The sequence below is a fragment of the Mya arenaria genome, chromosome 3 (assembly GCF_026914265.1).
Source record: "Mya arenaria isolate MELC-2E11 chromosome 3, ASM2691426v1".
NCBI lineage: Eukaryota > Metazoa > Mollusca > Bivalvia > Myida > Myidae > Mya > Mya arenaria.
The window spans coordinates 37,639,763-37,665,723 of NC_069124.1; the positions used below are offsets into that span (position 1 = coordinate 37,639,763).

At 32.9% G+C, this 25,961-nt stretch overlaps 1 protein-coding gene across 2 annotated transcripts in view; it reads left to right on the forward strand.

Moving 5' to 3' along the window:
- LOC128229384 (ras-specific guanine nucleotide-releasing factor 2-like) overlaps nucleotides 1–25,961 on the forward strand; it is a 204,477-nt gene that overhangs the window by 140,439 nt on the left and 38,077 nt on the right. The gene's annotated exons all lie outside the window — the stretch shown is intronic.

A 25,961-nucleotide genomic window follows, 5' to 3' on the forward strand; every position in this document is an offset into this window, starting at 1 on the left:
TCTCATGACTTTCAAGTTAATTTATATTTTGCTTGAAAATGTTAGTTCAAATTTTACGCTCCATTAAAATGTTTAAGTAGGATATTCCTCCCCAGAAGTCACATAGAAAATCTGAAGTACCAAATTCTGTGTAACACAAAAGTATAAAAGTTCACCCTTAATTTGTTTACGCCTGGAAATTCCAATACTGTTACACCTAGAATCTACAAGAAACATGTGTATATTAATATGGGGGAAATAATAATTTTGTCCATACTCCAGGCAGAATTCACTGATTCCATGCCAATTCTTCCTCAATTCTTCCCAAGAATCCATCCCTTCATTTAGGACGGGTGAGCATCATTTTTCTACATTCAAAACTATTTCATCTTTACTTCTATATAAATCACATATCTTTTTGAGACACTGATGAGTTTATATCATATAGTATTATAAAGTGATAATGATATTTTAATTAAAGTTTTCTTATAGATCTTATCAAGTTATTTATCATAAATATTACTATTATGTTATTTTTTTTGCATTTTACTAGTCCGACAGACACAGGTAAAATTTTGTTTGCATTAAACTTGCATAAGTAAATTCATAAACCAGGTTGAAATGAAATCCACTATACTTATATCTGTGCTTTGAGATCAGCTGAATGAGCCATAGGGATAAGTTGTTTTGATCTCACTATAAGACTGTGTATAATCAAAGTGCTGAAAGCACTGATGGACTAGGGCTTCATTCAGGGGAATGTTGACAACCATGTTCTAAGCATTGAAAAAATCGGCTCACATCACAAGGGGTCACTGTTTAATGGGCTAGCTAAAACTTCTTGCAAGCTGCAAAGGAATTTGAAAAAACTAGTTAAGTGTGAGTAGAGTGAGGGGGGGGGGGCTAAAGCGTTAAATCAGATAAAGTTCTTTTGAATTTTTCAAAGTCGTTAAATAAGACTTGTACAAATTAATTACGTGGTTGGCACACATACTTCTTTAATTTGATCAAATCCTTTTATATCAAAGGACTGTTATTTGCAGTTTCAGAGAAGATTTTCAATGATGTAATTATATACTATATAGAAAACCTGTCACCTCTTTTTCAGGGGAGCTTTAAACCACAGGGCCATACTTTAAACAATCTTTGTAAAAGACATCTACATTGTACACCTATGTCAGACTGCATACGCAATGCTATTAGGAAGTAGTTTTTATTTAAAAAGTGAAGAATTATTTTCTCCCTCTTAATTTGTGCTTGGTATTCAATTCATATAACATGTTACCATGATAACTTAGTGCTGTTGATAAATATTAGGCACTGCCTTCTGTCTTATGCTATTCATATTACTGCTGCAGACTTTTGTACATAGCAAAGCAAGTTGAGTAGACTAAGATGAGATGAATATCGTTTTTAAAGTATGAAATATTGAAATGTCTTTTAAATACTTTGACCATCAAATTTCATAACATGGTGTCAGCAGTTCATCACACTGCTAGTGAGAATGGAATACCAAACATAATTTTATTTTTTATTTTATACTAGGGATGGCAACGAGTACCCGGGTACTCCAGTACTCGATCGAACGTCCGAGTACTTGAGTACCAAATCACTACTCGAGTACTCGGAAAAATAAATAAAAAAATCTATAAAAATCACCAAATACACGATTTACAGACAAAATATCAGATCTGGTTAGTTGCCAAGAGGAAAATTTACGGTCCCTCTTATACCCGCTGCGTACACAATTGACCTCAATCAATTAGTTGACAGTTGTTGTGATAGTTGCAAACTGTCAACAAAGGACCCTTATTTCAAATTAGCACTGATGTCAATTAGCGAAGTTTTGATAGCGGTACTTTCACCTACACAATTCTATTGTATACCAATTAGAGTCCTTCCACCAAACAATGGACGCTAACGAGCGAAAGAATATCGACTGTTTACGAGAATTGATTTCTTAATGGGCGTATTTTAACTATTTTTGCAATGACTATCACAATTGATTGGTTGATATTTTAAATCAAGAATTATGAATATTAATGGGGTAAATTAACAACAATTACACAGTACGAAAAACTATCATTTAAAAAAAAAAATTGTAGAGTAAACAACTCAACAACTGAACTTCGTATTGAATTTCGTTCACTATTTTTATGTTTGCTATTAATTTTCGTTCATTGTAATTCTGATTGTTGTTCATTTCTGCAGTGCATACTTGTATAAAATGAAACAAATATGACACATTAAAAGCCTGAAACAACATTTTTTTTCTTTTTATATAATTTTTTGTTAAAATAGTAAAAATATGTAATGAAAGTTTACTTTAAAGGTGAAAATGACCAATAATACGACCAACACACAATATACTTCATTAACGATACATGTATACACAATCTTGTCTTTGCGAACACATATTCAATTTATCCGAGTAATCGAGTACCCAAGTACTCGATCGAACGATCGTCCGAGTACTCGAGTATTAATTTTACTACTCGTTGCCATCCCTATTTTATACCCGTCATCAATCCACATGCAACACATATCACAAAATACTTGAACCCATATTCCGCTCTAGTGCAATACGGCCATATACCACTCTTGTGACGTCCCCTCATAACAAGTATGTTGCGCAATAATAAATTGACGTCATTAAACCAATGAGTGCATCCTTAAAATGAAATTTATTATGCAAAGATGTGGCTTCTAAGTGATCTAATCAGTAATGTATATAATAAAAGGGTTATTAGTACTGCGTTTTGATCCGAATATGGCGGAATTTCATATTTGATTCTGGTAGTTTTTTGTAGATTTTGATTTTACTCGGCTTGTGCCTTGTGAAATCCGAATCTGCAAAAATCTACTTGAGTCGAATACAACCTCCTGGATCAAAACGCAGTACTTATAACCCTATTATGTACAAAACCTGTTACCCCATGGACAGCATCTTTAACCCACAGGGCCATTGTAACTTTGAACAATCATTGTAAAAGACAACTACATACATGTACAAGATGCTTAAGGAAGTAGTTTGGAAAAATTAAGAATTATTTTCTCCATCTTAATTTGTATGCATTAGATAACTCAATAAATGCAGCAGTTGGCCATTCTTGTATTGTCCTCTGTCACTGTCCTGATTTCTTTCCTGGCACTCCAAATTGAATATTACTGTAACATTTGGAGTGCCAAGAATTTGTTGGATTCCTAGGCAACAGGTATCAGGTGTTGCAGTACATCTAGCAAATACTTTTCACCCGTCATTGTAAATCTAAAAAAGCTTTCATTTCGCAAAAGTAGTTCATATAACTATATTAAGGTTGCTAAATCAGAGTTTGTATAATTCTGAAAACTAGATGTGCCTTTAATTGCAGCAATTTGAACTCCAACTCATAATGTCAATTAAGCTGGTTATGCAATACTGCAGTTCCTTGATGTGGGGATTGCTTTATTTACTTGAATAAACAAACAGTTCTTGCATTGGAAAGTACAATGTATTAACATGCATTTTTCTTGCCCTGACTCCATCCAAGCCTTAAATCTTAGATCAACATGTACTTGGGGCTATGTGTAATATCAATGAGAACTATAAATTATGTTCAATTTAGTGCCACTTATAATATATCATTCCACATACAAAAACACTAACATGTTCTTTAAAACCAATATCCTATTGTAAGTGCAAGCCAATGAAACAAACACCAACAGATCCCTTCAGGGAAAAGCATGCTCGACCCTGAAGGGGTCCACTGGTCTTTATATACACTAACTTCTCTATTCTCACATAGCCCGGGCTTTGCTAATTTGCATATTACCAACCAAGTTTACATCCGGTATGAACATACTTCCGTTTTATATGGAATATTATTATGAACGCACCTCCGCCGCTGTAGACCTCTGCCGCCTACAGGGGACCGTTACACTTCAACCATCAGGAAAGCAGAGCTTTAAAGATTGTTGAAGTTCCAACTTACTATGCCTCACAGGACAGCTGAGCTTTCTAGCAAGTGCATAGAAGTGGAGACTATGAACGCACATCCGCCGCATACAGCGGACCGTTACACTAAGTTATGATAAAACCATTGCCAAGTTGGTAATTTGAAAAGACAAGAAATTATATCTGGTCAGGATTTGACATAGTCTTTCTAGACAGCTGGACTTGTTATGCAGTTACTTTGAAAATCTTCAAAAGCTAAACTGAACAAGACTGGAGCAAAGAACTCACAATACCAAAAGGGGTTTTAAAGACTTACGAGATCATTCTCACATCACCTATACTATTAGTTCTTATCTACAAACTGAAGTCAACATAATAATTAATGTTTTACATAAATATTGCAATGAATAAAACATATTGCAATAAGTGCCAATAACATAGCAATCAAGTATGATCACTATAGGCCTAAACATGAGATTTCAACATTTTCCTGATAAACAATAAATAATGTTACTTAACAATTTTCTCATTTTTTACACAAGCTGAAAAAATGGTCTCTTTTTGAATACTTCACATATTTCATGGCTTTCATCATTCAAACTAACATTTCGCTTGTTATTTCAATATTCATTGATTGTGAAAACATTCATAAATGATGGTTAAAATTAACATTCATGCTAATCTGATGCCTACCAAAAGCACCTGACTGACCAATCAGTATCCAATTTTGGCAGGGCTTATTGGTGGTTCATTGAAATCAACTATCACCTCCCACAATCTGCACTGATCAACAGTAGTTAATGAATTGTTTCAATTGTTCTTATTTTCATAAACTTAGAAAACAACTGCAGTGAATAAAATTTATTCCTCATCACTGAGAGAAAGTTTAGAAAAATGAACGGAGCCGAGTTACATCTAGTAGGATATCAAATCCTACAAATGTATTCATCATTTTATATAACCGTATTTAGTAAATGTTAAATTTTTGAAAGTTTAAAAAGTTTCATTTTTTTGTATATCAAAGAACATTTGTGTGTATAATTTTGATGATATTTTGTGATTCATTTAATTTCATTCTTGTTTCATTTAGTGTTCAATCCCAAGCTTTCTTGTTCACATTTAAGTGCAAGAAAAGTCACTTAATTATGATCTGAATAAATTCATTATAATGTAAGGTCTCATATTGTGCTTTTTAAAAATAACTTTTTTCATCTGTTTAAAATTATGTCAAATGTAGTGCATTGAAATTTTATTACGGTATGAGTTTAAAGCTGCACTCTCATTTTGACAACTTTTTTATTTTTTGTCTTGGAACGAGCCATTTTTTGCGAAAATCCATGGAAACTAGTTATTGGACGGTGCCCCTCAGGGCCCGTCCTAAGTAGGCACATCAGCCGAGCAAACTTAACAAGCCAAAGAACGCCAGTGCGCTCAGTAAATAGTTCTCATCATTGTTTTGAATACACAGCTGATTTAAAGTGGCTGTTACATAGTTTTTTTCTAAAATGTCTGGGCGAATAGTGAGAGAAGTGGGTCATGTATAATTTATTGCCAATTGGTACTGAAATCAAATTTTATATTGATAAATCATTTCGCCAATATTGACTACTGCATGGAAATAGTTCCACTACATTACTACAAAAATGCATTCGGAACTCCTCGGCCATTTTACTGTATCGATAAAAATAAATCCGTAAATGTTTCGAACTGAATACTGAAGTACATTGTTGCTAAGGCCAAAAAAAAAAAATGTCTTGTTTCTGGTCACATGCCTCAAAAAAAACAGGGTCGGTAGGTAGGTGATTTTTTTTTTTTTTTTTTTTTTTTTTTTTTTTTTTTTTTTTATTCAAACCTTTGGAATGAAATAGTATAGCGTTTGAAAAATGATGAAATATTGTCTGCCAATACAACATCATCAAATATGGCTTAAAGGAAACTGGACACAAGTTATAACCATATTTATGTATTTATTAGTTTAACAGAACAACAACAGCACTATTACATGACAAGAAGCAACAAGTCCAAGACTAGAATTTGAAATAATCTCAAGAAACAATTGTCATTCTTTGTCAGAAAACAAATATAAACATGGATGGAAGAAACCGTAATACTGGGTATTTAAACATCACAGAGACAAAATATCATTTTATTAGATTCAGTGATTTATGCAATGCATAAAACTATGTCTGTGATAACCTTTAGCTGTATATTTTTTTTATGTTTAATATGAAAATTTTGAGTCAGATATTTATCTAAATATTTTTTTCACAGGTTTTATAAAAAATGATGTCTTTGTTCTGATCATATTTACACACACACGCACGCACGCACACACGCACGCACACACACACACACACACACACACATATATATATGAAAATAATAATAAAATGACATGTGTTTATATGAATAAATCTATAAACATTTTCACCTGTTCATTATTCATTCAAGACATCCCCATGTCCCAACCCCATAGACCAATTTATCAAGGTATATATATATATGCATTCATAGCCAAAACCTTCGTGCCAGCCAGAAGAATATTGAAGGCATTCAAAGTGGTGGCTATTGGTACCCCTTTGGTACTGCTCGTTTCATCTGGTGTTGCAGTTACACATTGCAGTTTCAGTGATTTGATAGGATAGAACCCCTTTAGGTCACCAATTGTTAGTTCTGGATCAATCTCGAATAATTCAGAATCTGGCCGTACATCGGTCTGTAAAAAAATAAATATATGCAGAGCTTCACATAAATCTCTTTTATATTTATCCAGCAAACCCTTTCTTCTATGTGAGCAGGACTACAGTACTGTTAAGACCAAACTTGACAGTTAGTGAACTTCTTGTTCACTATCAGTTCACTATCAGTGCACTTCATAGTGCACTAGGGTAAGACAAGGAGAAGACCAGGGAAAGACTAAATGCAGACAAGAGGCTGACCAAATAAGGCTTCTCCAGTCTATCATAAAAGCTATCTTTACAGTGAAACTTCGAATGATGTGTGTAGTTTAAACAGATGTTTTAATGTTAATTAATATATAGAGAATAATTATAATCCATTAGGACCTATCATGTTAATAATATAGATTTATTAAATTAAATAACTGATGCTGTTTTTGAAAAAAGAAATTGTCAAACAAAGATATTTAAATGTTGTTGTTTTTTGTTGCCTTTATAAATATGCATTGCATTATTTTGATATTAATTGATAGATATAATGATATAACTTTGGTTCTGGGTTAAAGGGCTTCATCTTCAAACATTTATTGAACTTAACGACGAGCCTTTATTTAAACTATAACAATAAGTTCACAAGGTGATAATAACAAGTTGTTTGTTATTTGAAATAGTTAATCATCAAGGTTCACACCTTATTTTTCCAAGCTCAAACTGTGAAATTGTTGTGCCATTGTTGAATCATTCAAAGGTTATATAAACCAAGATTTTCTTCCATCTATTCTAAAACTTTCAATTTTATGTTTATTTTTGTTTAACAAATGTATTATGATTTAAGGTGACAGCCTAACAGCTATCATTATCAAATAAGTACACCATTAATTATTATAGTATATTTTCTAAATTGTACCCAGATTTATTAATTGCATTTCTAATTTGAAACACATAATAGATAAACATATATTTTAGAGGTTTTGTATAATTGGTTTCGCTGCTTCATAATTAAATTAAATACTTTCCATTGCAGGATACCCAAAGCCTTCTTTAAGTGCCCCCCCCCCCCCCAGAGTACACAATTCTGTGTATTGATCTTTATCTTTATTGCCTCCTGCTGTCTATCAAATCACAGATCTGTCAGTGTTTGACTTATCGTTTCATTTTGATAACTTTTTATATCATATAAGAATAAGAGTATTGTTAGATATTATTAATAATATCCCATTTATATGATTTATATCATACAACATAAATGTAATGTTACTTTATTTGTTTATTATCCACTTCTCATCTCTCAAATTAATACATTGGCTATGCATATATTGTTTATGCAAGAATTGGTTGTGTATCAATAAGACAATGCTATTTTCTACTCTAAATGGTGTCACCTTCAAATGGCCCGAACCAATAAACAAATACACAGGAAATTGGCCCTGCAATGACACTAGTGCAATAAACAAGGGATACACAGCAGTGAATTAACATGACAATCTTCTTAAAACTAGGCCTTTGAAGGAAACTCAATATATTTGTTTACCAATTTGGTTTTAGAGAAGAGATGTCAACAAATATGTTTTTATTTAAGATGGAAAATAGTTTATATTTATTATATTTTGTGTTGCAACTGCATTATAAAATAAAAATAATAATTCTTAAGGACGCTTTTCATCATTTGTTAAGAGTAGAGATATTTAATATTTACTATGCATATCATGTATTTTAACATCAAATAGCAAGTTTAACAGAACTCATATTCATCGTAATGCCTGGTTAATGATTGGATGCATAGGATAATTCCCTTTTTTGCCATTTTTAATGTTATTACAGCAGGGTTCCTGATACTTCCTGTGTATTGTTTATTGCCTCGACCTATTGGGCCTAACATTGTTACAATGGGTAATCTCATTACAAAAGTATGAATAAGCATTTTATCATTTTCTGAAATGAAAATTTAAGGCCTGGTTAGTTGGCCATTTGGTAAGATATTTCCCTTTTGTGCTTTTTTTATATATAAAGATAAATCGATACATTCAGTATCAAATGCTCAAACTAGGCTTTTAAGATGTTTATTTATGATCAGTAATGAAATTAATCGTGAATATAGTTACGTAACAACTATACAGGAAAGTTTCAGACAATTGCAATATCATTTAGATTAGTATTTATAAACTTTTTGATGAAGTTATAATGTAATGCATATATGAACAAGCTGTTTCTGAAGAAATAGCTTGAGCTGGGTTTTTTTTAAAATCTAATCAAGGTATTTTGTTCAACACTGCATGCATTTTATTTCTTCTTTTAAATTACAATTACCTTCTTTATAATAAACATTGGTTTTGCGTTCACAGTTTGAATATATAATAGTGCTGTTCACTTATATACTGAGGATTCATAATTATTAGTTTGTAAATACTAATTGACTTAATTAAATGTCTGAATTACCAAAAAAATGTTTGGATGTTACAATAGTAGCACAATTATATTTATAACACCCCTATTTTCAAATATTGGCGTACAAATAAATTTATTGTATTTATTTAAGAAATGTTTTATTTTTATTTCACCTACATTAGAATTAAAAAATTGACAAATATGACCAGTTTATGATGGGTAGAAACCCCTTGTCTTTAGTTACTGGCCCATTAAATGATGAACATCATAAAGTCATCAATAAATGCAGTATACTAAAATGTTTTATCACAAGTTAAACAATTAACTGCTAGAGGCAATGATCTTATCAGTAAAATTAAGTCAATATAGTAAGGCCAATCTGAGTGGACCAGGAAAATCAATACTGGCTTATCTAATAAACTACAGACTACGTTAGTTTATCCATAGTGCACAAATTGTTCACTACTAGTGCAATCCTAGTGCACAAGAGTGTAAAGTTTGGTCTTAACAGTACTGTAGTATTGCCTCAAAAAGCTGGGTGTTACAAGATAGGATTTGATGGATACACAAAGAAAATATTTATCATGAAAACACAAAATATGTTTTATATCTGGAGCTCTTTTTATCTAAATGACCACAGTTCCTACTTTATTTATTAAAAGCAAACTGATCAAATAACCCAGATAAGAGATCGCCCCCTCATTCTTCTATCTGCTTTAATTATAGTATCGGGCACCTAACTAAGTGTAATGTCAATGGTTCTTCATACAGAAAATTAATTTTAATCCTTTAAAACATTAAAAACGAAGGTCCAAAAATGAAACGTTTTAATATGACGTTCGGTATTTGAGAGAGACGAAGTATTTAAATCCATTCACTCAGCATAATGATTCACGCTTCGTCGGCATTATTTTGCCTTAATTCGTCCGATTCAAATAAACCTTGTATATGTGTATAGATAGTCTTTTGAATTACGAAAATGTCGGTGCCAAAACTGTCATTCTTGGTCGAGGCATTATTTGTTTTACGATGGCCCTTTTACGATATCTAAACAACCATACAACTTACCGAACATTTAGCTTCAAGTCGGACATTTTTGCTCGCCATGTAAATCGATGAAAAGACTTTTTATTGTTGTTTGCGAATGGGCAACTTTAATGACACTACAACCGTCGAAGTGCGAACATTTGTCTATTTTTATGGCTATCAAATGCGTAACAGACGTCGTCTGCGCAGGGCCAGCCATCTTCGAGACGGCCGTATAAAAAACACGTCACAAATATAATATTACTGTCGGATAGCGCGGTTTACTCTTCGGCGCCGGGACCGGGAATCCCGGCTCACTTTACGCTAATTATAAAAAACGGTCTTTACGCTATAAAAAAAAAACGGTCGGGGGGTAAAAAGTAGGGTCGGTCGGGTGACCAGAAACAAGACATTTTTTTTATTTGGCCTAAACATAATTAATTCAATACTTTGAACTATCGAAATATTTTAAAATATATATCATGCTGTAGACTCTTTAAGTAGAATCATCAAAATATGATGTGTTAATGGCATGACCCAAAATGACCCGGTTTATCCAAGATGGCGGATGAATCAAAACATGTCTGTGGAATTTCCAATGTCAAATTGGATTTAAGGCATCACACTCGAGTTTTACAATGGATTGCTAGTGCTAAAAAGGAGAATTAAAAATAATTAATTGAATAACATCATCACCTTGTGGTCAAATTGGCTGAATTTAACGCAATACAATTAATGACTGATATACATCTGGTGAAAGGTCACCCACGACTAAAAGTAAGTTGCAGTAAAACACGGAAATACAAACTTAGTGAAAATCAAAAAAAAACAATGACGTCGTTTTGCTTCGTGCCAATAATTGTTGCAAATATTGATGTGAAAAATAATGATAATATAAATAACTCGAAACAACTTGCATCTGCGTCACAGTTGTCATCTTTCTGCATAAAACATACATTACAGTACAGTAGGTACTTCAGATTTTCTTTAAAATGCACCAGTCAATTGTAACCACGGCCAACCCAGGTCCGGGGATATACGGGGAATAGCCGGTGAAATGGGTCGTGTTAATGCTTGTCAGGTGGCCCCACATTGCCTAGTCCAACTACACATTGCCGGGTGAATGCGGTGGTTTTGTCTGTTTTAAATACAGCGGGTAATTGGCCTTGCCTAGAGTCCCCGGGGTGCAGGGACTTTGGTGGGGATTTTACCAACTGTTCGTCTCCGCATGGCATGGAATCTAGCCGGTGTTGGCTGTACTGAAAGTCCAAGTCCCCGCTATTCCCAAGATTTGGGGGTGGGGGGGTGGGCGTGGTTACAATTGACTGACCAGTGCATAATTTGGTTCACTTTATGCCATGTTGATCTGATTCCTACCATAGTAAAATATTTTCTTCAACTGTAACAACACTTCTATATTAAACATTGCATTGCAAAATAGGAACACGAAAGTTTCACATAATTTATCTTGAGCCAATATCATTGTTTAATCACACAAGTGTGTATAATTACACAAGTGTTTCATTAAACACTTAAATTCCGATCAGCTTCTGTCAACATAGCATTGCCATTTTGGACCTATCTAGCTGATGCGCGTCATCTTGAAGCTCAATATACATCAAGTCGAAAATTATAGATGTGTTCACTATGTGACGTGCCATATCAAAAATGGTAAAAAATCATTCAATGTACAATTATTTGAACTAAATAAACTTAGTGCTTGAAATGTCATTCTTAGCTAGGAGAAAAAGTTGGATGTGGACATGAAGACTCGCCAAAACAAAACTTGTCCAAGTCTCTGAAGTTGCTGTTTATTTGGACTAGTCAAGTATTAAACTTTTCAACAAGATAAAGTTACTATAAATGATCCTGGCATTAGGACATGGAGCTAGCCTGTCTGTATTATCTGGATGGTGCTAAGCCCCTGGTGAGCCTTAAATGCCTTGATTTGAAATCTGCCACTTATTATTCTCTATCATTGTCTACACATTTTTTAGGTAAGTGTAAAATACAGTATCTTCTTGTATGTTAAAATTAACAATGGTTAAAGATAATGCATAACTTAATTGTGCATGCTGGGGATATCTATATTGTATTCATGCATATAGCTTTACGGATATTTACAGTGTTTAAATAGCTCAAAAGGGTCTTACTCAATGAAAAAAAAAAATCAAAATACTAGAATGTAGACAGGATTTTGACATTTTTTGGCAATTAATTAAATTCAAGGGTGTAGCCAGGCTGTACTAAATGTGAGAGGCTATGGGATGGGGAATCCCTGTAACCGTAGGAGGTTAGGGGGGGGGCTACTCCCCACGGAATTTTTTTTAAGTGATTTTTAAGGCTGTGTTAGCTATCTAGCACAGAGAAACAATGCTTTCTATAGCTGATCTACCCTTTAAGGTTTTATTCTGATGTCAAAACATAACCCTCGACTTTGATGCCATGTTTGACCATTTTTTTTCATTTTTCAAATTGATGTTACGCATGTGCGTAAGTGTGTAACGCTGGCTACGCCCCTGAAATTGTTCTGTTGCAATTTTGGGCAAATCATTCTCATTGGTATGCCTATAAAGCATCAAACATGTATGTCTAAAAAAGATCAATAAAAACAAGCCATATTACTGAAATGTTCAAGGCCAACAGATCCCTTCAGAGAAAATCATGCATAACCCTTTTATCTACATATATTCTCCCTCCAAACAGAGACCTGGTATGTTAATTTGCATATTTAATCCAGGACATCCACATACTATGAATGCATTCCCCCTTTGGCAGAATGTTACATTACCCTTATTCGTTATTTCAATTTATTTCTGAAGACAGCATGAACTTTTATAGAAAAGCAGGGTTCCCCCAGGGTTCTAAAAAGTTGTCGCCACTTTTTCGCGGGGGGTTAAGGGGGCCGCGATAGGCCCCCTTACGGGTCCAGGGCAGCGCCCTTGTGGGGGCCAAGGGGGCGAAGCCCCCTGAAGCTCATGGGGTTTAAGCATTTTAAGAGCCTTAAATTGCATTTAATTAGCACATTGTCGTGCAAATCATAACATTTTGTTGTACATGAAGCACAAGATATTAATAGCAAATTGTTATTCTGTTGACAAAATTCATTGTATATGGACTAGTATATAAATAAAAAAATATTGCAAAAAATGTGACATAAACATCAATATGTTGATTTCAGTCTAATGCCTGCATACAATAAAAGAATACATTTGTGAAATTATGAGATAAATTTAAAATAAATGGAAACTCAAAGAAATATACATTGTCAAACTAGGGCCATAACTTTCCTAATAGAAATTTGTCTACCTACTCTTTACTCCAGCCAACATATTAGAAGCCTTATCAAATGGGGTTTAATCCTATTTATTTGATTTCTGTTAATCTTTTTGACACTTTTTAAACTCTTAGAATGCTGAATTTATAGCAATTACAAATTGCGACAAAACCGAAAGCAAATCTATTTTTAGCGCGTAAACGTCATTACGAAATTTGCATATCACGTGACTTTCCGACAACATAAAATTCTACGATTTGCATATTTAAAACTAACACGATAATTACGCAATAACAAGGCTGTTGAGCTATATATTGAAATTGTTTGCTAATAAGAGACATAACAGTTAAAGGATGTCATTGTTTATCCGTGAAAGCAATAAAATTCTGCAATAATTAGCGAGGTGTTGACTGGGCCGTGACTGCTTGCCCTAATTATCGGATTAATTTTTGTTGTCGCACCAGCAGATGCGCTTGATTTATGACAGTGACAGAATCGATTATCATGCAGGCCGCATGGTCACCACTTAAGTCATTTTAAGAAAATATTTTAGAAAAAAATCGTTGTCGCCATAAATTCGCCAAATTTGAAAAGTTGTCGCCACTTTTGCGATTTTGTCGCAAATGGCGACAATGGCGATCGCCAGCGGGAACCCTGAAAAGGAGTGTCAGTAATTTAGTCTGACAGTCTGTGATTTTTTTTTCAATCAGAAGGAAATTTTGCAATTTTAACATGGCCATGTTTTGACATGCTTGCACAGTGTGTGAATTTTGGTCAAAATTGTGCTTGATTAATTTTGTGCTAATGCGTATATCATGGACTTGACATATTTCTTAGTTACCACATGGCTTGTTCCAAAGGGTAAAGCATTTGGAAATGTCAGTTCAAACCTGATAAATATGAAATTCTTTTCCTTAATTCAATTTTGATATTTTCAAAACACCCTCTTTTTTAAAAACTTGTTTTAATAGATGTTTATGGATAAGAAGACTCTTAATTTGAACATCAACTTGTTTAGACTAAGAAATAATGAGCCCTTAAAGCTGCACTCCCACAGATTGACTATTTTAACACCTTCTTTTATTTTTTGTTTTGGAAGGGGAAAAATAATTGCGTAAATATATATGTGCAAACCAATAATAAGATATCTGATAAAATATCAGATCTTAGATTTTCATATTTATGTTCAAAAATTGATGCTTAATGGCTTAAACTGATACTAACGGTTAAAGAAAAAATGCATAAAACATCAATATTGAACATAAGTATAAGAATCTATGATCTGATTTTTTGTCAGCAGTCTTATATTACTGGTTATGCCCCCACAAAGTGGCGGCATATAGGGTTGCCCTTGTCCGTACGTACGTCTGTCTGTCTGTCTGTCTGTACGTACGTACGTCCCGAAGATTGTTTCCGATCTAATTCTTGAAAACTGTTTGTCCAATCCTCACCAAACTTTAAACACATGTTTGTGACCATAATATCTTGATCAAGTTCGATAGTCATGGAAATCGCTTTATTCCATGGATTTTCACAAAAAAATGGCTCGTTCGGAAACAAAAAATAAAGAAGTTGTCAATACTTTCAATCTGTGTGAGTGCAGCTTTAACAACAAAAATAGAACAAACCTACAATTAAGCAAATGAAATTTCAGATAGGTATAATTGAAGTGCTATTCTTAATCATTAACAATTTCATTCTTCAAGTTGGGTTTTTCCTCAGCCTACTGTCACTCACCTGATGCACAATCCCTGCATAAGATTTTACGTCGACAATGAATTAGACAATGAGGTTGTTTTCGAAGTCAATTAAATGACCTAAAGTAACTAGCTTAATGATTAAGAAGGGCTCATTATCATCAATCACTCCACCCATTCTGAATAATGTTTATTCATATAGATTTTATTTTTTTCGTGTTTTTTATTTACTTGTATACTTTATATCCAGTTAAATACAGCCATCACACATTTTTTCTCTCCTAAATACACATGGGGATATCAATATAACATTGGTCTATTTCTATTGGTCAAAAAAATGTCACGACTCCCAATATTTATGAAACACCGCTGTTGGTCAAGGACAGGTCACGCGGTGACACCACATTTTTCCATTTTCCAAATTTAAATTACAACAAAATGGCGTCTTTATTCGGATTTGATGAATATTTCAATGAATAAATAAAACATTTAAACAGGAGAACAGGTTGTCAACGTTATACTTACATTACGGGGTTAGTAGGTGACATAGTATTGGAAATATGGGGGGCAAGAATCCATATTTAGGTTCGAGCTTCACTCCACTGCAATATGGTTTCCTTTACATTAAATATCCCATATCGCGGGTTACCTACTGACCATGGAACTTATAGTATCCTTCCACATGTTTTTAAACAAATTCATAGACAAGAATGTTTTTTTCAAATGACAATTTGTCATTTTGTATTCATTGTAATGAAAAAAATGTAAAATTAAATTTCCAACCAATTCTTAAGAGGAAAATGTGATATTTATCTTATCTCCTGATAAAAACTTTCAATCACGTTGGGTACTGAATGGGGTACTATATATTGGTTTAAATAGTAAATGACGTCATGAACACATAGTAATCTACGACTTCATCTTACCGGTGACCATTATGATGTCACAATTAAAAAGAGTTTAGTTTTTTGTTGTTATTCCTTTCTGCTGTACTTGATATCACCTTTATATGTATTCTTCTTACAAACAGTGTGAGAATGATCGCATGATTCTTTGGTTTGAAATTTTTCCTGATACAAATTTTTGAGAATAGCATCGCTTTAATGGTACATGTATCCTGTTTTTAGCTTGACTATTCGAAGATTATGGAGAGCTATATACTACTCACCCAAGCGTCGGCGTCACACCTTGGTTAAGGTTTTGCATGTAAGCACCTTTAAGTCATTATCTCAGCAAATACATCATGTATTGCATTGAAACTTTAGATATGTTTTATGCCGGTCGGGACGCGCTTAGTGCGGCTGTCGAGAGTTGTCAAAATAGGAGGTCGCGGGAGTTGTCGGGTCGCTGAGGAGATTGTTCCCGAAAATGGGAGCTTCACTGACTGAGCTGAATAATGAAGATGAAGTTTATTTGAAAATCAAGTCCTTTATTTATTACGAAAGCAAACACACACATATATATATATATATCAATAAACACAAAGTACAAATAGATGTTACAAATACTTAAACTAATTTGGGGAAATTAGCATACAACTCGCTTTTAAAAATGCATGTGAAAGGTTAACTGGTTGACAACATTTCATATTACAATTAGTTTTATTTAATAATTGTTTGTTTAATAACTTTAATAAAATGAACTTTATAAATACTTGCAAACAGAAATAACATCTGTACATTTCTAAGTGAGTTCATATTTTAAGACAAATAATTGAATAACATAATTTCCACATAATTCAAACTTCTTATTATATGAATATAACTTCTAAATGTTTTAACAATAAATTCACAAAATATTAAAACTATTATATTTTAAAGTACTTTGATAAAATAAATTGAGTTAACCACAAAAAGTAATATATAAAAATAATGACAACATACCTGAATAATGAAGATGAAGTTTATTTGAAAATCAAGTCCTTTATGATTTTCAGGACACAGGCTTCATCTTAAATACTAAGTTTTTAACAATATGATACAGATCTCAGATTTGATAAGCATCATTAAATCATTAACTTGTCAGTACAAAAATTCTAAAATTGAAGCTGAGTATCCTGAGGGATTGTGCTACTGTTTTGAAGAAAAATATATGATAGGTTGACATCAATTAAGGTAATTAAAGGAAACCACTTAGCCTAAGGTGGCCAAATTATTAAACTTAAAAACAAGTTAAGAATCTAAAAAGATATTTATTAACTGCCAAAAATATTATACAGGCTGCAGGCATTAATATGTTTACATGATGTATAGACATGCAAAGTTCGAAAAGGAGTTTTAGTCATAATAGTTATTCTTAAACTATATCTAAATAAGTAATTCTGAGTTATTTAACAAAATATACATATTATCCAAATAAAATAAATATGTGTAATTTACAATTATCATTTTTACATAAATTTATATTTAATTTATGTAACAAAAATTTGGGGCATAATATTCCCCCCTACTACGGAGACTTTGGTCCCCAAAGTTTGAAAAGAGTTGAATATTTAGGTTATAATATTAAACATAAACATAGTAAAGCAACCGCAAATCAAATTACCTTAAACAAGTATGCAGTGACATATATGTAGGGAAACAAAATAATAACAACTATATATAAATCGATGAGTATGACATGTCGTGTTGTTGGTATAGTATATCATGTCATGAAAATGTCCAACTTTCTTTTATTCATTTGTTATAGGCATAATAAAAGTTGAAGAAAACTAGGTATATTGTAGTGTGACCTCAACAATGAGGACATATTGACGTCTGCATGTGATTTCTAAACAGTTTTGAAATATGTCGGAATGTAAAATATCTATTAGTATATAATTACTGTAGTGAAGAAATAACAATAGCACAAGAAAAACAATAATGTCAACATGAGAACTGGTAAGATTCATACAACACCTGGTATCCCTGAAAGTTAGAAAGGGTTTTAAAACACCAGCAACGATTCTGAGGAAGAAGAGAGAGAGCTAGAGCACTTATTTATTTCAACAAGCTTGTCAAAAGCACCTATATATTGCAATAGGTTTGTCAAATCAGAATCATTACTGAGTTAAGAAAGAAGAAGATAAGACAGAATAGCGCGCATAAAAAATAAAGGGGTACCTAGTCATTTGAAAACTTACAGAACATCACGGTATATTGAAATATTAATGCAACATTGTTTTTCATCTGAGCTTTCCATTCTTATGATACATTTGAAGAAATTTATGCTCGTACTTCATCGTCTCTTCAGCCCATTCAGTGCACCACACTTGCCAGTCTTCTGCCCTGTTCCTTGGGTTTCCAGAAAACTTTGGCAATGTGATTGCTCCCATTTCGGTTTCCTCTTCCCTAATTACCTCAAAGACGATAGTCTCTTCGATGGCCAAGTCACTAATATCACTTAGGTTAAGTGAATCCTCGTAGGCAGTTCCTGTCACAGCGTCTGGTGGCTGTTGCTCACTGACTGTACTGCGCAGGTAATACTGTCGATTTGCTGGCGTTGTCATTAATCGCCGGTTTCCCCACCAAATCTTTTATGCCGGTCGGGACGCGCTTAGTGCGGCTGTCGAGAGTTGTCAAAATAGGAGGTCGCGGGAGTTGTCGGGTCGCTGAGGAGATTGTTCCCGAAAATGGGAGCTTCACTGACTGAGCTGAATAATGAAGATGAAGTTTATTTGAAAATCAAGTCCTTTATTTATTACGAAAGCAAACACACACATATATATATATATATCAATAAACACAAAGTACAAATAGATGTTACAAATACTTAAACTAATTTGGGGAAATTAGCATACAACTCGCTTTTAAAAATGCATGTGAAAGGTTAACTGGTTGACAACATTTCATATTACAATTAGTTTTATTTAATAATTGTTTGTTTAATAACTTTAATAAAATGAACTTTATAAATACTTGCAAACAGAAATAACATCTGTACATTTCTAAGTGAGTTCATATTTTAAGACAAATAATTGAATAACATAATTTCCACATAATTCAAACTTCTTATTATATGAATATAACTTCTAAATGTTTTAACAATAAATTCACAAAATATTAAAACTATTATATTTTAAAGTACTTTGATAAAATAAATTGAGTTAACCACAAAAAGTAATATATAAAAATAATGACAACATACCTGAATAATGAAGATGAAGTTTATTTGAAAATCAAGTCCTTTATGATTTTCAGGACACAGGCTTCATCTTAAATACTAAGTTTTTAACAATATGATACAGATCTCAGATTTGATAAGCATCATTAAATCATTAACTTGTCAGTACAAAAATTCTAAAATTGAAGCTGAGTATCCTGAGGGATTGTGCTACTGTTTTGAAGAAAAATATATGATAGGTTGACATCAATTAAGGTAATTAAAGGAAACCACTTAGCCTAAGGTGGCCAAATTATTAAACTTAAAAACAAGTTAAGAATCTAAAAAGATATTTATTAACTGCCAAAAATATTATACAGGCTGCAGGCATTAATATGTTTACATGATGTATAGACATGCAAAGTTCGAAAAGGAGTTTTAGTCATAATAGTTATTCTTAAACTATATCTAAATAAGTAATTCTGAGTTATTTAACAAAATATACATATTATCCAAATAAAATAAATATGTGTAATTTACAATTATCATTTTTACATAAATTTATATTTAATTTATGTAACAAAAATTTGGGGCATAATATATGTATTCCCAACTATCTAACCTACTAAATTAATGAAGTTAGATAACACTTATTTGAATTTAATGCAAAAAATGGGCCTTTATTATTTGACTTTGAAATTCTGGTTAAGGTTTTGCATGTAAGCACACATAGGTTGATATCTCAGCAACTACTTGATGTATTGCATTAAGATTTTATACAATAGTACTCAACCATCCAACCTTCCTAATTAACCAAGTAAGATAACTCTAGTTTGCATTTAATGCAAATAATGACCCTTTATTATTCGACTTAAAAATTCTGGTTAAGGTTTTGCTTTATTATTTGACATATAAATTCAAATACATCATGTATTGCATTGAAACTTTATACACAGGCTCCCAACTATTCAACCTTCTTAAATAATCAGGAAAGATAACTCTATCTTTTATATTTTATCATTTTTGCCCCTTTATTATGCAACTTAGAAATACTGTTTAAGTTTCAAGTATTGGACTTAAAATTTTCCATGTAACCACATTCATGTTAATATCTCAACAAATACATAATGTATTGCATTGAAATCTAATCTAATTTTACAGTGATCCATGTTTCGCCAAAACTTTTTAATCCTTACACTGAACAGCGGCGTTATAGTCGAACGCGCAGTCTCTGTGACAGCTCTTGTTTACTAGAGAAGTAAAACAGGCTAGTTGTTTTTGTTGTCTTTACTTAAAGAATATTTTGATAAAAAGATACTAAAACTCGTCATCATATAATAGACTGTATTATACAACTCGTCAAGGAAATATGTTAGTAAGATCGACAAAGGCTAAGTTATTTACACATTTCCTGAAGTTGTTGAATATGTTTTTTAAAGCTTCATCAATGAAAACTTGACATCAGTACTGTTTTGAAAACAAACATATATTTATATATGTCGTTCTCGGATGACCCTGACTGGGACCTTTTTGACCTAATTATTTTTTAGAGCTATAGCATTTTAGACAGTTTTGAAAACAATATTTAATGTTGTCTTTTGATGACCTAGATTGTGGCCTTTTGACACACATTAAAATTTGAAGCTTCAGCCATGAAATTAAGACCATTAATTCGAACTCAAAAATCAAAATTGTGCTTTGATAACGTTGTCCTTTCGACATACTTTCCTATTTTTAAGCTACTTCAATGAAAGTTTTTTAGTACAGTTTTCAAAACAAAAAGCAATGTTGTGCTTTGATGACATAGGATATGATTTTTGACATACATTCTATTTTTGAAGCAACAGCAAAATTTTTTAGACCATGTGTATAACTTTTAAAACAAATATCAATTTTGTACTTGGATAACCTTGATAATTACCGTTTGACCATCTTTTCTATTCTAAGGTACTGCAACGAAAGTTCAGTAAGTTTTGCAAAACAATTATCAATGTTGTCCTCTGAGATCTTCTTTACTGTGACCTTTTGACCCTCTTTCATAAAATGTACTGCTTTAAGAATAATTATGAATGTTGTGTTTGGCTAACCATGATTGTGACATTTTCACTTACTTTTTTATTTTTGTGGCCTCTGCAATAAAATGTTGCTATATTTGGAAAACAATTCATCATTGTTGTTCTCGGGTTACTTTAAAGGGACTGTACACCAGATTGGCACCAATTTTTTTTTCCTGTAACGCAACTCAGGACAATTATTTAATAGAATGTGTTAAGCTTTGAATCATAATTATAGAGAAAGGACCAAAATGTAAAAAAAATAGCAGTCCAGTGTTGTATCCGCTGTGCTACAAAGGCTTACTCCAAACGGGTGGTATTTTTAAGCTATATACCTTCGTAGACATACCCAGTAATATTTTTAATGGAAAAATACAAAATCACTGCTTAGCTGAAATAAATTGTTAACTATGTGGTACTCAGTTAGTAAGATTCAATGCACTGTACACATTAATACCAAGTTTATGTCAGTTTTCGACAATTGTTTTTCTTGCAGATTGATCATCTTGTGCACAGTTGCTTCAGCTAAGGCCTACGTTTTTAATTTTGAGTACAACATTGAACTTTGGACCATGTATACTGTTTTAAAAAACATCTGTTAATGTTATGCTTCAGTTATCTTGATTGTGTCCTTTTGGCGTATTTGTTATGCAACTGGAATGAAATTTTGACTATGAAGTAGTTCTGCAAACAAACATTAACGATGTTATTGCCAGGTGTCCTTTTCATCAACTTTTCAAAGCTACAGCATTAAGATGAATAATTATGTTTGGAAAATAAATATCAAGCTTAGATATTTGGTTTGAAGCATTGTCTAATTGTCCTCACCTAAGAGTGTTCAAATTATGCTTCTATATTCAAGATTAGGTTCCGATGATTTTCTGTGTTTATAAGAGAAAGGACTTAGTTCTATACTTGCAGCAGACCGAACAATGTCACCGTCCATCAGCACTTTCAGTGCTTTGATATAAGACTGCTGACCAAAATTTAGATGGCAGATTTTTATATTAAAGTTAAAAAATTGATGTTTTAAGCATTATTCTTAAACTGTTAGTAACGGTTTAAGCCATAAAACATTAATTTTCGAACGGAAATATGACAAACTACGAGCTGATTGTTTGTCAGCAATCTGATATCATTGGTTTGAAGATGTTTACGCAAAAATTTGCTCTTTCCTAGACAAAAAAAAAAGTTGTAAAAACGGTAAATCTGTGAGAGGGTAGCTTTAAACTATGACAGGAATAATTCAAGGGAATGATTTTTGTGATTTCTAGCATTAAAATTGTCTGAATCGCATGAAAATTTATAAATTATGTAAGGTATTCTCACATTGGTCACACTTTTTGAACTTTGTGCTGTCTTTTTTTGTTTGTCTCAAATTAAAACAGCATTGGCTTCACTTGTTGTTTATGAAAGGGACTGTACACCAGATTGGCACCGAAAAAGTTGTTTTTTTCCTGTAACGAATCTAAGGACACTTTTTTAATAAAATATTTTACTCTTTGATATCATTATTGTAAATAAAATACCAAAATGAAAAAAAAAATTGCAGTGAAGTGTCGTATCCACTATGCTATGAAGACTTACTTTTACTGGGAGGAATTTTCCAGATATAAACCTTACTCGCTCATATCATGTAATAACATCAACGGCAGATCACGCATAAGGAATGAATTCTACTCGGTAGATAACCTAGTAATCTTTTTTAATGGAAAAACACGAAATAACTGCTATTAATAAATCATTTGTAAACTATGGGGATCATCTGTCAGAGATAGTAAGTTTCAATGCAATAATTGTACACATCGATACCAAGTTTATGTCAATTTTCTACAATTTTCTTTCAATTTTTGCTTTTTCATCATTAACTGAGTACAGCCCCTTTTAACTGTACCTTATAATGTCTGTGACTTATCAAATATTTACCGTAATAGTAAGGCCAGAGTTTTTTTATCTTTAGATTTACGGGAGATTTTTCAAAAAGTTGGGTAAGGAGGAGGAAATAAAAATAAAAATAAAATGCGTAAAATGTCCCAAAGGAGAAATAAATAAAAATAAAACGGATTTTTCTCCGATTTTTTTTATTTTTTAAAACTTCTTATATCATGAAGACAAAACACACCTTACTTGTGTCAGTTATTTCATAGGCTGAAAAAAGGGTGATAGATCACCATAAAGTTTCAAAAGCATAATTAAAAGATCCTTTTAATGACTGAAAATATTGACCTCAACACTGTGAGTTCAAGCGCTCATTGAAATTAATTGTATATATTTGTTCGAATGCATCTATGCATATGAGGTGCATATATTATCAACCCATGGATTTTATGAAACATGTCAGTGTAATAAAGAAGTTTAAATGGCCAATTCTAACCTTTTGCCCACAATATAAGCATATCCTTTCCATTGTGAAGTAATCAAACATTGAACACAGTTTCAGACACGGTATAATAAGGAGGTCAAATGTGTTTTTTCTGTCTTTAACGAAATAGCACCGTGACAATTTACCGTGATGTGGTTTTTACATAGAAAATATAACCAAAAAAAAGTAAAAGCCCTGATGGAAATTCCTCTTCACTTCAAAGTTTGACAGGGCTTACGGATACACAGACAGTCAAAATCTACATTTATGTACTTCACCAAAGAAAATTCGGGAGCATTCAGATAAATTTTACAGACTAAGAATCAGTCCTGAAAAATATCCTTCTAATTCCAGCTATGCCCGTTGGCAATAAGTAACGGATAAGTTTGACTTCTTGCACTGACTGCCAGATATCTTATGTTCAGATTTTTTCTCTTTTATCGGAAACACACACTATGTTATTATTACATCATTTTCAGTATTCTATAACGATTTCAATTCGAAATCATTATTAAACTAATTAACAACTACGAATATCACGATACCTTGTGTTTTTCTCTTCAAATATGTGATTGTGAAGCAGTGTGTTCAATGCTCCCCAGAGTCAAATTCAGAAAAAAATATCCATTTTGACTATGATGAACACGATATCATTTTGCAGTTTGTGTTTGTCAGAAGCTATACATTTTTGCGCTGTAATCCAATTCATCCTTGTTAATATACGACGTGCGCCAACGACTTTTAATAGACAATACAACCCACGAATTTCTGTCTCCTTATTTTGACCGGAAGTTTCGCAATCATTCCAGGAAACGCGAACAACATACTGAATCTACAAAAAAAATCACAATAAACAAGCTTTAAGTTCACCACGGTTTGATTTAAATAATGAAATATAAACATCGGAACGTTTTTTGTAGAAAAACATTTCTATATAGCTGCAGAAATTGCGAGAAATAAGGGGTATGACAAAAAGTACTTTCACTTTTGACAGGACGTTGTTATGGTAACGGGTACCTGTTCTGTTTCTCCGCGTATTTCCGACTGGTTTACGTGGTTTGTGCAGTAAAAAGACCGATAATGAATGACAATTGGTTCACCAGTTGGTTCTGAGATATGTGTTATAGAACACTAATTTTATTTTGTTTCTTAACATTGGAGCAACGTTCGTCGGAAAAAATAAAAATAAAACTACGAAAATGAATTTTATTTTTATTTGGGTTTTGCAATATTTAGGTACGGCGCTCCCGTAAATCTAAAGATATAAAAACTCTGGCCTAATGGTCTACAACCAAGATTTGTTTTAATTATCCAGGTTTCAAACTGCATTGTGTATGCGATTGGAAAGTTAATCTTAAAAGCTCACTTACATGTAGTAAAATTTTTACAAATAACATTCACCCTGCAAGGTACTCATATTTGGATGATACATAAAGATTTGCACAGTCATTTATGTATACTTGCATTTATTGATAAAGGATACCTTTTTCAAATCTTTGATTTAGATTGCAAAGTATAACTTATATAAATAAATATATATTCTTAACTTTATCTGAATACACAAGCTAATGCATCAGTCAATTGTAACCATGCCCCCCGCCCCCCGGTCCCGGAATAGCGGGGACTTTTACTTTCGGTCCAGCCAACCCCAGCTAAAATCCCCGCCCTGCGGAGATAATCTGATGGTAAAGTCCCCACCAAATGCTCCGCACCCAAGGGACATTAGGTTAAGCCCCATCCACACTGTATTTTCCGGGAAGACCTGGCACTGCGGGGCCACCTGAAAGGTAAAAACATGGCCCATTTCGCCGGTATACCCCCGGATGTGGGAGCTGTGGTTACAATTGACTGGTGCATAATGATCCATAGTGATCCAATCTCATGCCAAGATGATTTCTGGTCTGACATCGCGAGGTCAGTTATTCTTAAGCATAAAAAAGCCTGGACAGCATTTGAGAAAGACTGTTGTGAGGTTAAATCTTCATTACTTTACTATTCCACAACATTGGGTGATAAGGGAACTTTATTGAATATTTTGATTTTAATTTTGTTCCCTAAACGCCACAAGTCAACTGATTTAATTAATACAAATTCAATTCTATCTCCACAATATTCGGCAGTGCATTGTTAAATAAAACTCAAATGTTACACTTGTAAATTATTTAACCAAATACCTTTCCCTCAAATATTTCACAAATTTATATTGATCTATCAACAACAATGCATCACCATACTGTATCTCTGACTGATTTTTATGCCCCCTTTTGAAAAAAGTGGGGTATATTGTTTTGCACATGTCGGTCGGTCGGTCGGTCGGTCTGTCTGTCTGTCGGTCGGTCGGTCGGAATACCAAATGGTTTCCGATCAATAACTTGAGAACGCTTTGACCCAGGAACCTCATACTTGGTAGGTGTATTGGTCATGACCAGCAGATGAACCCTATTGATTTTGAGGTCAGTGGGTCAAAGGTCAAGGTCAGTGTGACCTTA